The 13,654-nt window shown below is 41.6% G+C and overlaps 1 protein-coding gene across 1 annotated transcript in view; it reads right to left on the reverse strand.

Annotated features, from left to right (window-relative positions):
* hdac9b (histone deacetylase 9b) overlaps nt 1-8,078 on the reverse strand; it is a 32,316-nt gene extending 24,238 nt beyond the window's left edge. The window contains exon 1 of the mRNA XM_035530649.1: nt 8,060-8,078. The gene's annotated coding sequence lies outside the window, so the exon portion shown is untranslated. The remainder of the gene's footprint in view (nt 1-8,059) is intronic.
* Nucleotides 8,079-13,654: the final 5,576 nt, after the last annotated feature.

Consider the following 13,654-nt stretch of genomic DNA (forward strand, 5'->3'; position numbering starts at 1 on the left):
GAGAGAGAGAGAGTGTGTGTGTGTGTGTGTGTGTGAGAGAGAGAGAGAGAGAGAGAGAGAGAGAGAGTGTGTGTGTGTGTGTGCGTGTGCGTGTGTGTGTTTGCGTACGTGCATGTGTCTTTAATAGCGAGCAGCCTTGATGGGCAGTAAAGTGGTGGCGGGGCCTATTATAGCCTGCCTGCGTCAGAGCTGGCCTTTGTTCACTCTAGTCCTATTAAACCATTTAAGTGTGAGCGTCAGTGTGCTAGCTGGAGCTGCACTTGTTGGCCTGGCCCAGACAGGCTGCTGTCACCTCCCTCACGTCAACTGTTCATCACACTTAGCCCCCAGAGCACTTTTCTTTCCAAATTTAAATAAAAGACGACTGTAAGATTCTAGAGAGGGAAAGTGTGTGTGTGTGTGTGTGTGTGTGTGTGTGTGTGAGAGAGAGAAAGAGAGAGAATGATGGAAAGGTCACCCACTACAGGTCGTTGTCTCACCACAGACCATGTACATGCCCTCTGCTGTGAAGTGTTTTGTTTACCTGAGTCTGAATGAGAAGAGCTCAGAGCAGTGAAATCATGTTTAGTGCCCTGAAATGACATCTCACCTCATTCTAAAGGTGTGCTTCACCATTAAAATGTGCCTGTTAGAAATCAATGCTGTTATTCCCAGACATCCAGAAGTACATGTTAACATAGCAAGAGATGGCTACTGCTGGTCTGATGGTCATAGCTGAACACACACACATTCACGCACACACACACACACACACACACACACACACACACACACACGCGCGCGCGCTTACAATTCTTTTCCTCTCAATGCATTAGAGACATTTTTTCTAAGGAAACCAAATACCAAACATATTTACTCTAAAAGCTCAGCACTTTTTCCTTTTGTTTTCAGGAAAGGTCTCATCCCAAGTATGAGCCCATATAAAGGCACCGTTACATTAGTCATCATGGGGTGAGCAAATATTGCTCTTTGCTAATTAGATCAGAATGGAGAGTGTTCTTGTTCCATCCACAGTGAATGACCAATCTGTGTGGGAGAGAATGTGTTAGCATCAGGCCCTGCTCAATTGGTTTTTGTTTTTCGCATTAACGAGACTCTCTTTCCATCTCTTCATCTCTCCATCTCTCTCTCTCTCTCTCTCTCTCTCTCTCTCTCTCTCTGTCTCTGTCTCTGTCTCTGTTCATCTCCCTATTTCTCTTTAATTTTATCCACGGTTAATCTTAGATAGATTAATTGAAATAAGAATATTGGATGACTTTGGCACCTAATTCAAATTACAGGGCCTCTTTGTCTGCCAGTCTTTGCCTGTGTGTGTGAATACCACTAATTGCCCAGTTATCCATGTACATAAGTAAATGTGTGTCTCATCCCCATAGAGTTTCATCATGTGCATTAAGGGAAATTGTGGCAGATGTGCAGTTGACTGCACAGTGTTGGTAGCAGGGGAGCCCAGTGCAGTATGGGTACTTGGAAACAGGTGTATCCCAGCTTTCCCCTGAGCATCAGTTTACCCACATATGCATCACATTACATGCACACACACTCACAAACACACACACATCCATTCACACTCACACGCAGACGCACACACATATTCCACACACCCAATTCACACAAACAGAAATCCTCACACATGAATTTTATTTTTCATATCAATGTTAACGTTACCAATTTCTTTTTAATGTTACAAAAATAACGTTAAATATGTGTCAATGTCTTTTCATTTTAGCATTAGCGCAGTTTGCAAATCAGACTCACGGTTTGTGCATTGTTGATGTGGATTTGCCTCTAAAGACTATGTTTCACACAGACACTGGCAGCTCGTCAGCCACGAGGTAAGACACCTGCAGTGGCTCTTCCTCTCCCCACTCCCAACAGCTTGGACCAAGCTTCCCAAACTAGCTCTCTGTCTCCCAGGCCCTCCCCGGCAACCACGCTGAGAGCAGGCAGCAAAAAAGAGCAAAAAGCACCAAGCCTGTCCCTTCAGCCAGCTTCACTCTTAAAGACCCAGCCAGCCTCGTAAAAACACAAAAGGCAGCCGGACTGCACGCTGCATGTCCAAAACCCAATTAGCGCACCCATCTGGCCGCATTACGGGAGCGGCTTTCCGCTCTAATGATTTAGCCACAGTGGCTTTATTAGGTTACTCTGTCTGGCCTCTGCTGGCATTTCCTGCAAGATGTTCGAGGTGAGTTGGAGAGCACTTTACAGGCTGGATCAAATAATGCGCAGAGAAGCACTTTCTCAGACGTCACGCTAATGTCCGCTTAGTGCATTTCCAAACATGTTTGGAAAGCTCTGATAAGTGTGGTGTTATGACAGAAAAACCTCTCGACACATCCACAGATAAGAGATGCAACAAATGCTTATGTCGGCGCCTCGCTGCGTAGCTGTCGCCCAGCGGTGTACAGGGTTCGGCTTCTTGACAGTCGCAGTTGTGTTTTTAAAGTGAAGCCGAAGATGTGCATATGAGCATTATCCTCCTCCTTAGCCTGTCAATCAAATATTTAGCCATGAGCCATTAACGTGTTAATCATATGCTGGGAGACATTAACATTAGGGGTTTGGTTTGCCTGCGGCATCGTCCGACTATGACAGGCCTCTGCTTTCAGTCTAATCCAGTACTTGTTCTGACTTCTCTGAACCGTCCCTTTGTGGTCTGCATGTATAAGAGCTCTATTGCAGGTGTGCATAGTGCCATATCGATAAGGCTCCATAAATAGCAGCAAGGTGGTGTGTGTCACTGGGTAGAGAGGGGCAGCTCACGGAAACCTCCATCACTGCCAAGAAGGCCGTGCTCTAACGCATCCGGGTTCTGTCTGTTTCTGCCAGGTTCGGCAGTGTTCTGAGGTCAGTCTTGCAGAGTCTCCACAGAGTCCTGCTGGAGCCCCTGATCTGATGGTTTTGCTGACATGGTGCACATAGCCAGCCAAACAAACTTATCAGTACAATTACAGACAAGGATCTTTAGGGAATTTAACTAAGAATCATTACTGAAGGATTTCTCCATTATATTGCACAGATCGAAACATATATAGACAAAATCAAATCAATCAGTCATTAGGAAATGTATTGCAAATAGGAGTCAATGAATAGTCTAGAAACTATTTTGGCCAAAGTTCATTTTCGCAGCTGAGTACACCAGGATATAAATATGAGCTGAGGAGAAAAGTAAAGATTCATGTATTTAAAGGACTTAAGGCCATTGCCCTCCTGTGACCCCATCTTAAGATGCAGTGCTGATTAAATGGGATCTCATTCAATAATTCTGTGTTGTGCACAATCCCTGACTTAATCCACGGTTTTATCACAGGATAATCTCAACAGCTCTATACTGCAGCCCCCTGCCATACTCTTACCTCGTGATAATATCTGTCGAGCTTCAGGGTAATTCACTGAAATACTGTACTGTTTGAAAAGTATGAGCTAATATCTTTTTATTCCTGACCTCATCATAATTTGATATGTTATTATTTTGGAATGTTACCTTGGCAGAAAAGCTATCTGTTTTTTATTAATATACCCTAATAATTTGATTAGTATCAAACGTAACATAATATTTGATTAAATCCTTATTAATAAAATGACTGTGCTCTAGCAAAAACAATCTTATTGCTTTAGCAAATGCAAGCACAAGACTGGACTAATTTTAGTAGTGCCAGGTGCTATCCAAGGACAATGTTCATCCTGCATTCTGTACACTAGGGTCAAAGCAGGATCAGCTTAGTCACTCTTACTATGGCTCTACTTAATAGTCGACTAAAAGAATCTGATCTTTAATCAGCAGTTAAGAGCAATTAAAAAATCTCTATGCATCAGACAGCATCCACCGAACCTGCAGGCCAGCACTTCAAATACTTACTTCACCTCACATTTGACTAAAAACCTGGGTCAGAACAACAACACCAACAAAAAAAAAAAAGACCTGGTTTCCTTGACCTGGTCACTTCCTTCTTTGCCATTGTGGCCTTCCTGAACCATGATGAATAATACCTTCTAGTGAGTTATATAACAGGGGTAACGCCACCAGTGGACCCAGTATTCCTGTCACAGACTAAGAAGATGAGGGAAGTGAATTCTCTAAGGAAAAGGATTCTTGCGTTATTATTTGCTTGGCTGAGACAAATGTGTTCTCAGAAAAGAAAAAAAATAACAAACAGTGATACTAAAAAAAAATATCCAGGAATTCCAAACCATATCCTCAGAGGTCTCTATCCTGATCTTAACCCTGATCACCAGCACACATGCGCGCGCGCACACACACACACACGCACGCACGCACGCACGCGCGTACATACGTCTCTAACAGACATATACTTTCCCACCCACACATCCATATAATTCACATATTCTCCACTTCCTTACACCAGCTCACAGGGAAAACCCTCTCGGATACTCCATCTCCTCCCACCTTCCTCCGGCGTGCCTCTGCTTCTGCTAAGAGTCTCTCTTCTGCCCTGTCCTGGGAGTTATTGTCCGTTGGCGCTCACTGCTACAGCAGCTCCCAGCCGGCCACGGGTCAGAGGTCAGACCGCTGGGCTGGGGGAAAGTGGCCTGCCCTTTGGCCCCCCACCGTGGCGTCATGCCGCATGTCCCCAGTGTGCACTCCTGTGTCCTTTGTGCCATTTGGCCAGCCCCAGCAAACAGCCGGCAGCAGCAGACGAACGCTACCGCACTAACATCTAGCGACTCGGCAGCGAAATCTAGAGAAAAGGCTTATTCACAGCACAGCAGATCTGTTATGAAGATGGGGGGGTTGAAGATGGAGGTGACATTTTTCTGCCTGTTAAAGGAGCTTGGGGATATCAGCCTCGTCGTACACTTCATGTGTTTAAAGTAACATCAAAAAGAGCTTTGTGCGATAACTCATATGACATGGGAGAATTCAAACTAGAACTAGAAACAAACTGGGTTTGCAACTCCATGGTGTATTGTCAGTTTTCGCAGTTCTCAAATGGCACTCTACACACACATATGAAGTCACACGCACGCACGCGCACGCACACACACACACACACACACCATGCTGTGTTTGGGAGCACTCTCACAATTTCTGACTTCAGCTTTCATCCCAGATCCTCATGTTTCATCCCAGATCCAGTTCCACCTAAGCCTTTTCAATTTATATACAGTAACATCTGTCACACCACAACATAAACCACTCTCTGTCTCCAAACAACAGGAAGGCAACCAAAGCAAACACAATACCGCCTCTGACTTTCCCAGCCTTTCTCAATAAACAGTATTGCACAGACTTAAACACCACGGCGTATACTAAATGCATCTGCGGCCGAGGCAGCGGTGCTGTGACAGTGATTTAAATAGCCCTCGGTGATCAGAGGGAGAGCGGGAGAGACACACATGGCAGCCGCTCTTTATCAGGCCTGTAATCATACTGCGGACGAGAGAGCGAGAGGCACATGCTGGGTGGCTTCGTGTCCTCTGTAAAATATGCACTACAACTCCAGCCCCTCAGCAGGAGCTGCATGCCTGCTCCAGTCACTGTGGTTAGATTCTTCAAGGAGGGCCTCTACCTATAACAGGGCTTATCTAAAGAGCCATGAAGCATTTCCACCTGTAATACTGCTTAAGATAACGTAAATCTGATTTAGAATCGGACTAGTAATGCAGTGTCAAACTAAATCTGACTGGTGATGGAGTGTAAAACTCATGCTCTTTACACAGCTCTTAATCTCTGTATATATAGTGTAGACTGTTAAAACGGAAACATCAGTAAGGTTTAGATGCATAGCTTAGGTATCTTTTTCACATCTTATGGGCCTGGTAGGTCAGCACTCCCAGTTTCTTGGTGTGACTGGTAGTGCTAGCCTGCGTGAAGCATATCTAAAGCCTGTGTCACCCGTCTGCTTGTTTGTTCTGCACATTTCATGCCTCCCTGTCTCTCTGTAAGCAATAACTCACTAGGACAGCTCAGAGGAGGAGCAACACAGGTTCCCTGCAGATGAAAAGCCAGAACAAAGGTTTGACCAATCACACGGCATGGTGGCCTTGGACCTGTGGATGATAGGACGGACGCAGTATCACACCTTGTGTGTCTGTTTCTGCCATCAAAGACTTAATAGCTCTACCTCCTGTGGAATAACAGCACAGGCAGAGAGTCCGGCGAAGACACACCCCATTCACCCTTCACCCTTGACTCAGGGGTGAACTTGCGGCAAGCAGGTGTTCGAGAGGGACAAAAGCCATAGTAGTTCAGTCAATTAGCAATTCAGTGATTTAGGAAACGCCGTGACAGTTCAACAAATAACACTGCTTGACTAGAACCAAGCCAACAATATTTTTGCATTCCTATTATACAAAATGGGTTCCATATCCTGACAGGTTAGGGCACTATGCAGTTAAAAGAAAAAAATGTATTGTTCATACTGCGCGTTTATCTTAGGATGAAATCCTAAGATGCAGGAGTAATGGCTCTTGAGTCATGAACCAGGATTGGCTCTAATCATGATGAACAAAGGTTGTGTTTTCCACGCCCTCAGACTAAAGTTGTGTTTTCCACGCCCTCACACTAGTGCACTCTTCAAATACACGAGTCTCACTTTTACAGCATACAGCAGACTGAGACATAGCTTTACCCAGTACACCTCTCACCAGCAAGCGACACAGGTTCGCGTCAATGCCTGAAAACAACAGATAACAATATTGCTTTAAACAGCGTACTGATGTTGAATGTTTTCGTTCTCCTTGTAGTACCAAAGATCATTAATAAGAGAAGCAGCCATGGCTATCTCTCTGCAAAAAAAAATAAAGGGTTGTGCAAAGGAATAATTTGTCCTCCATCAATGGTCCTTTAGAGCTGGTATTTTCCTTCTAAGGAGATGGACAGTGTATTTCCACACTGCTGTGGAAATTGAGGCAGCTCTGAAGCATCTGATGCGGTTGCTTAGAGACAAACACTTTTGCGTCACATCTAACATGGCACTTAATAAGGAGCACAATAGCGTTCTCTCCAACTCTGCCTGCCTATTCTCTCACCGACTGATTTCCAAATGGCTTTAAGCTAATTTTAGACGACAGGGTCACGAGTTCCATGGAGATGATATGAAAGCACATTTCTTCTTCTGGACTAAATGCCAGCTGTCTCACTTGTTTAATCTGTTAATCCCTTTTTTTTCTTTTTAATATTTCCAGTGTTTGCTGCTTGTCTGTCAAATAGCTCGGAAAATTTAGGCTAGAAATGTAGAAATTTAGACTAGTTCAGGATTTTAAGTAGACTTTATTATTATATATTTTATATCGTTATTCTTACCCTTAAATTAGGAAATGTATTGAAATCCAACAGGGTGAAAAGAGGAACAAACACTCAGTAATTATGAAATACCTAACATTCCTGAACATAACAGACTGTTCAGACTCACATTTGCATTTAAGCAACAGTCGTTCAGCACGGTCCTCCCTCTCTGTCTCTGTGTCTCTCTCCCTCATGTCAAAGAAACCGGCGCACACATTGGACACAGCATTACAAAAGTACTCTTTTTAAATTAGAGAACAGGAAGCTTTCAAAGGCCACCTCATAAAAATATAATTTGGGAGAGGTTGCACAGAAATTTTTGCATTTCCTCTTTTAGGTCATCACACTTCCCTGTCCACATTTCCCAACAACAAACGCATTCTGAGGTTGAACTCTATTAGTTAACTGTAGCGACTTGACAACTGTCATGCTTGTGCAAGACTTGACATAAAAAGAAAACTTTAAGGAACTAAATTAAATATAAATATAAAAGTTTCTTTGACAAAGAAACCACCCAAAGCATTACCTAATTTAATGCCCTCTGTGCTTATACCCAACCTTGAAGGAACACTCAAGCATTTAACCTCCTAATGTATTCAGGATTTGGAGTCATTTTAAATGGTTTTAGGGTATTTTTTGTCAAACACTTAATTTTAAAGTTCAGACCATGCAAAAAAATTTGCCCTGATATAAGGTCCTGTGGAGGTCTAGAACAAGGTAGAGGTTTTATCCTGTCGGTTAATTTATGCTGTTTTTGAATTTTCTTTTGCTACGTAATATTTTAGAGCATAACATAAAGAGACTTACCATGGCTCCACTGTGATTCTCCTGAACTACATAGAAAATAGGGGTGATAGCTATCTCGCCCCCAGATCACTGGCCCATAGGAGTATGACCTTTGCAGGGGTCTGTGGTTTCCATAGTATTCTCCTCTCTTACCTACAAATAGGACATAAGGAGACCCAAGTCACCAGTGAAGAAACTGTTTTCTCCATGCGATGTTATCTATCATAATTGATGGTTATTTAGGGTAATCCAGGTTTCATTTTTTAAAATCTTCATTATGCATTGCATGGTTCAAAACATTTCCAATACTGTGACAATATCACATTTCTATACCACACATTTAAACAATAATCAATATTAACATTAATAACATCCTAATTAATAATATCCTGACTTACCATCCTTGATCTTCATGTTAGCACTTTACTGAGTCAGTCTGCCTCAATAGAAACGGCTTACTTTTCACTGCAGAAGTATCGTCTCAAAGGTCACACTTCCAAACCACAAATGCTCTGTCATAAATTAAGCAAAAGATTCCAGTAACACAATCGAAGGAAGTGATAGTGTAATGAGGTCTGATGTGTATTTGGGACTGCGGAGTTTCTGCGGATATGAGAATGGCAGAGCTTTTGATTCCCTTTTCCTTGCTGGTCTGCGTGATCTGAAACACAGCAGCCGTATGGAGCCTGAGTCACCTTTTTGCCTCTTACTCACTATTCGAACAGTAACTCCCAGTGTCATACCCTCACATTTGAATGTCCGTAAATTCATGGGTTATAGTTATACCAAGGGAAGCTGCTTGTAAATAACCCTTTGTTTAAATTCTTCTAAAGAAGAAATTCTTTTTCACATGAAGGTATGCAATTTGGCTACAAAAGTATAAACCACTGCTAGTATAAGGCTACAAGTTTAAGGCTACTACTTTTCATAGAGTAAGTTAGGAGTCAACACATCTGATACTTTGAAATATTTTGTTTTGTAACTAAAAATATTTAAGTCCGCACTGTGCCTGACTCCAGCCCACCCTGGTTTAAGGACATGGGTTGGTTCAACTACTAACAAGTTATTATACCCACTATTATTATTATTATTAATGTTATTGTTTTTATTTTGGTCATAGGCTATGAACTGACATAGGCTAGTTAGCTGTAGGTTTTTTGCCATTTTCTTGCTTTTTATTTCCTTTTTTAACCAATTTTAGCCCTGTTTACTTGTCAGCAATGTAAACCCAGTCAGTCTCCCTACAAACTTAGCTACAAGCAAGGAGGGTAAAAGCTAATGTGCACTTCCTCAGAAACACGAAACCAGCCACTGCCTCTTTTTGAGCTGCTGCTCGCATGGCATTATAGGACTGCTGAGCATGATTGGACGACACAATCTTCCAGTTTCTGTAGAGGTGATCTAACATTGGCGAGCATTGGACAGATCGATAGAGGGCGGGGCAAATGAGCCCATCCTTCTCACCCACAGAGCAGAGCCAATTATTCTCACTTGGTATGACTCTCACTTAGATGGACTCTCACCACTCCAACAAAGCAGAAACCACTCAAGACTGACATTTAAACCAAAATCAACTCTCCATTCTCCCAGCTAGAGTGAATACTTTATTTATTGACATGCATTAAACACATCAGTATGTCTAGTACTTCAGAATATACATTTTAATTTCATGCTATTTATTTAGAGTCTGGACACATTTTACAGGTGAAAATATTTTTTGGATAAATGCACCAGAATAACATCAAAGTAGGATAAATATTTATTGTAATATGTACCATATTTTCCCAGCAAACTCCTATAAGTGCTGGTTTATTTCTAGTATATACTACTATAGATTTCTAGTATATACTATTATACCATCTAGTATATGCTACATTTACTGAAAAGTCCATTGTGTGCACATATATACAAAATTATATATGCTTGAGAATGCATCTTTTTGTTTTTGCATATTTATTTGTATTCTGTCATAAATCCAGTGTTTACAACGGGGGAAAAATGTCCCAGAAATCATAATCGCTTGTCTTGAGTCACATGACTTCTAGGAAAGGAGCTCTTGTCGTTATGATGAAGAATATCATACAAATGACAGTATGTTAGTTCTTCTTTAGCACGTTCATGTCAATTTGAGACATGGAGACGAGCATAACTGGTCAACCCTGTTGGACTTAAATCATGCACAGAATAATACAATAATTATGAACTCCAAATATGTACGAAATTATATTTTAAAACTAAAACTTATATGATTACACAAACTGCCATGGCATGTGCTTCACCACTATGGTGGATTTTGTATTTTAATCATAAATCCTGTTTGCATCAACCCTGTAACCTAGTGCTCTTTTTAACAGGGATTGCATTATTGAACTGAAGGTATTTATTGTAGGATGAAGGTGGCAGGGACATCCTACCCACCCAAAGAGACCAAAAATAGTCTGAAATTGACTTTTTAAATAACTTAGCATATTATTGAATGATTATGAAATGTTTCATAGTTGAAGAGTTTTAATAGCACTTAATAGCATTAATAGCATTTGGTTAGCTTTTGAAATGTTGAATGTAAATGATATAGAAAATTATTGTCCACTGTACCAGTTCACACCAGTTTGGTGTGTAATTGTGGAAGGTTCAGAATCTCATAATTACCAAAGATGTTAATGTCAGCAAATCAAACATGTGTCATGTTTCTATCCGTCAGAACCTGTAGACTAATATATTTTTAAATTTTTTTTAAAAACTTCAATGTCAACTCTGACAAAAAATAATATACTTTCTATAAACATACTTGCTGCTTTAGATAGTAAGGTTTTAGATTTACCATTAGCACTGTGTCTTTTTGGAATGTCTTTGCTCTTTTGCATAAAGACGGAAAAGTGTTCTTTTAACAATGATTCATTGGCAACTTTTTCAAATCTCGTAACCTCTCTTCCTCATCTCATTAGCTCACCCTTTGAGATTCTAGTAAAACATTTTACCTTGAGACTTAATGGCTGTATTAATACTGTTTTCTGACTAAACATTTGTGTCTAGACATTTTAAAGCCACATGGAGAAACTCAATCACCTAAAAATGAGTGAAAATACATTGGAAGCACACCAAACTTACTGTGACATTTATAAAAATCAACAGAAATTGTTAAATTCTGAGTATTATTTTTCAAGCCTCATTGACAGGCAACCCTAAATTCCTCTTTACCACAATCAATCAGATCAATCAGATATGTGCCCCATATCCCATTATTGTTCTGAAATGACAAACAGAACAAGTTTGCAGACTTTAGGGTTGCAAAATACTTTCCATTAAGGACAGCAGAGCAAATTCTTATTACTGGTCCATGAAACTCCGTGTCCATAGGGAGGCGGGAGGCTCTATGTTGGCTTTCTTGTCAAAAAATTAAGAAACAGTTATGAAGATTGATAGAAACCAGTACAATAACCAATACAGTAACCCTTTGCTGCTTTAACACCATTATCTTTGAATCTAATATCATTTTACTGAAATGCTCTGTAGTAATAGTTCTTGAGTTTTGTTTTGGTGTTTTTTTGTAATTGGGTCCTTGGATTAAAAAGCTTTCAATCAATAAAAAAAAAATCAATAAATAACATTTTCCTAACTAAGCAAGGGAATTCTGAAGGCATATTCACATATGTATGGTAATTTCTGGGTGTATTATGAATGATAGAAGAATGACACCTTCCAACTCTTAAGTAAGCATTGGACCTAGTCGCTGATCAATTAAGGCTAAGCAGACTGTGCAGTTGGTGTGAAGGATTCTATTTGCACCTTATTAAGTGACCTTCAGCAAAACCCCTTTTAAAAGGTTGATTTTAGAAAGAAAGAAGCAATAAGAGAATATTCCCAAAGGTGTCATTTTAATGAATTGTTTCTAAATGTGCCAGTCTTTCTCAACGCTATAATCTTAGTGAGTTATGTACATGGGGGGAGGGGTTGGGTGTTTATCTCAGACAAGGAGCACGGATTGTGTGCGTGTCATCAATATGTGAGTTCCTCTCACGGTCCTCCTTTCCTGATATTTTATTCACTAAGTGCCAAAGCCTACGTTTTGCTCCCTCGCCCAGTACCACATCTTGGTGGTTCAAACGAAAAGTGCAAACAGAATAAATCACATCACCCCACATTCCATTCCATTTTCAGTCATGCATCACTTTCAAGTGTTAGGGCGAGTGGCATAACGAATGGCATGATTTATTGTGGTAAGGACACGTATGGGAATGGGAGGGAGGTCACTTTGGCGCGCACAGGTGTAGGAATGCTTGAGTGGTGTTTGTTCTGGCTCTGTGTTGTGTCCGGAGAAAGCTCCCTGACCGAAACCAAACATCTCCAAACACCAAACAGCCTCAGAATACAAGCGCAGAAACCAGAGGTATGACTGGACAGCTGTTTTTCTAAGGCAACCTGGGGGCTTTAAGGCTTGCAGAGTAAGGGAGAAAGCAATGGAAATTAGAACAGAGAGGTTTGCTATGCTGAGGTTTTGAGCAACCAAGTTATGAATCTAGTAAAAACATACAGATTCACTTTCCATGTGTCACCCACTATTGCGTAAGACTGTATTTAATAGACAACGTGTATTCAAAGACTGCACAAAGCTTGTCCTTGGCAAGAAACTCCATAATTAGATGTTTGTCTCATACACCTGTTACTCAAATAAGCTCAGAGGAATACTGCCACCTGCTGCTCAAACTTGAATATAGCATGCCCAGCCTGTTGAAAAATAAACATCTCTTCTACAAGTCTAAGTCACTATTACAGATAATTAAAAATGACTTAACTTGATTACCACATCCTAAGGAGGAGAACACAGGATAAAAAGAAATGTTTCACAGAATATGAATAATACTTGAAAGTCCTACTGTTGCAAAGTAGCTGTCTACAGTGTTTCACACACAGAAGAGTTGTTTATCAGACAGTGCCTTTTAAGTTGAGGGCAGGCTGCAGCTGACCCTAAAGCCCAGAGAGGGCTGTCCGGCAACAGCCTGTTCCCACTGTCCGTTGTCCAAGTACTGATGGCTACTGGAGGACAGGGACCCTTTTATCTCTCCAGAGGGTGGAGGGGCACTCGATTAGCGCCAGTTTTGTGCAGATTTGTCATCCTCATAAATCCACAGCTGTCGGGGGCTTCACATTTTTACGTGTCACTTCAAAGACATCGCTCTCTGTCCTGGCCAGTTCCACAGCTTGCGCTGGGCTCCTGACGAATGTCTTCTTCCCATCGCAGAACCAGGCCTCTGGCTCGCCCGGCCATTTCCACCTGGAGGTCACGTTTTCGCCCCGCTGTCTGATTGCTGTGATTGATTGTTAGAAATCGGGGGCCCAGTTTTATGCTTCACAAGTAGTGTGCGGTCTGAGGCTGAATACTGTGCCTGCGCGCTTCTGAAACCTTTGTGAAATGTGTAATCTGTATTTTTCCTCTCCTCTCCTAACCCGTCTAACCCCTCCCTTCCTTAGCAGCTGGGACAAATCTAGTGGTCAGAGTGTGTGTGTGTGTGTGTGTGTGTGTGTCTATGGTGTCCTGCTGGCAGCTGTTTGTGACTCCTCATGCTGACAGCCTGGGAATCTCCCCAAGGCCAACCTGGGGCCATGGCTGCATGCTCC

The sequence above is a fragment of the Electrophorus electricus genome, chromosome 10, assembly GCF_013358815.1.
Source record: "Electrophorus electricus isolate fEleEle1 chromosome 10, fEleEle1.pri, whole genome shotgun sequence".
Taxonomy (NCBI): Eukaryota; Metazoa; Chordata; class Actinopteri; order Gymnotiformes; family Gymnotidae; genus Electrophorus; species Electrophorus electricus.